Consider the following 1466-nt stretch of genomic DNA (forward strand, 5'->3'; position numbering starts at 1 on the left):
AGGCAGTCGGTCCCGCTGCTGGGAGCCCCGCGGCTCAGACTCCGAGGCCCGAGCCCTCGAACCCGCCTCTGCTCCTTCTTCAGGGCAGTCGGGTGTCGCTCATCTCTGGGGCAGGGGTCTGCGTCCAAATTACGTTGCGTCCCTGGAGTACAAGGGTCCACTGGCGTCACACACACACACCCCAGCAATCTCCAGGCTCCCTGGCCCCCACCGTGGGGGAAATTGATTGTAGCGTGAGCCGCGGGTGACAGTCCTTAGCACGCTTTCCCGCATTATATCTGGTTCCTTTCCAGCTGATGAACTTGACCACAGGGGCCCTGGCTGCTCACCTCTGTACGCTTATACCCCTCCCGCCTCCCAGGTCCTCACTGAGCTCCTTTCTCAGCCTAAATTCAGTAACTAGTTCTCATTCCGCTGCACAAAGCCGCAGCGCCCTTTCTCCTCTTATTTTGAGGCTCCAGCATTTTCATGTGGCCAAATCATAACCTGGTGGAATTCCCCTCTGCCTGCTCCACCCCTGTCGCTTGATAGTCGTGAGCCCTGGTTCCGGTGGGCCCTCACTGCTGCTTGGCAATTATACTGTATTTCCAGCGTCTTCAGTCTCCCTCTCTCCTATTTCCCTTTTCTTACACAAACCCAAAACAACCCCACCGCCATCCTCACTCTGTTTACTTCCTATTTATACAGCAGAAAACTTCCTCAGGCTCCCAGCCTCCCGGCCCCCGTGAGCCCTAATTATTTTCCTAAAACATAGTTGGCATGCAATATGATAGTAGTTTCAGGTGTACAACATAGTAATTCAACATTTATATACCTTATGATGTGCTCACCATGATAAATCTAGTAACTATCTATCACCATGCAATTTCTCCCTTCTCTTTACAGGGCCACCCTCATTCATCCCTTAAGCCTCAGCTTAAACATCACGCCCCCAGGAAGCCGTCTCTGACCTCCTGGTCTAGGCAGCTCCCTGTGGCAAACCACCGCACAGCAGCACTTTTCCTTCTTCGCACCGTCGCAATTGTAATAACATGAGGGTAATTACCTGTTTGGTGTCTGGCTAGCAATCAGGGGACAGGCCCAGGCCGACTCAGTCAGCCAGGCATTCCAGTGCATAGTAAGGGCCCCCCCAGGGTTTGTGTCGTGGGCATTGTCCTGGGCTTCCCAGTGTTCCTTCCTCCCAAGATCAGGCTAAGCCAGTGGTTCTCAATAAGGATAGTACTGCCCCCTAGGGGGCGTTTCGGATATGATGATTTGGGATAGTTTTATTTTCACAATGATCCCTGGTTTTGCTCCTTTCCCCCACCACACCACACGTCCCTATACCAGTGATGGCGAACCTATGACATGTGTGTCAGAGGTGACGCGTGAACTCACTTTTTTGGGTTGATTTTTCTTTGTTAAATGGCATTTAAATATATAAAATAAATATCAAAAATATAAGTCTTTGTTTTACTATGGTTGCA

General features: G+C 51.1%; 1 protein-coding gene across 6 annotated transcripts in view; it reads right to left on the minus strand.

The window, feature by feature from the left end:
* Positions 1 to 1466, minus strand: part of DYSF (dysferlin) — a 205276-nt gene that overhangs the window by 194579 nt on the left and 9231 nt on the right. The window lies entirely within an intron of this gene.

The sequence above is a fragment of the Myotis brandtii genome, unplaced genomic scaffold, assembly GCF_000412655.1.
Source record: "Myotis brandtii unplaced genomic scaffold, ASM41265v1 scaffold251, whole genome shotgun sequence".
Classification (NCBI taxonomy): Eukaryota; Metazoa; Chordata; class Mammalia; order Chiroptera; family Vespertilionidae; genus Myotis; species Myotis brandtii.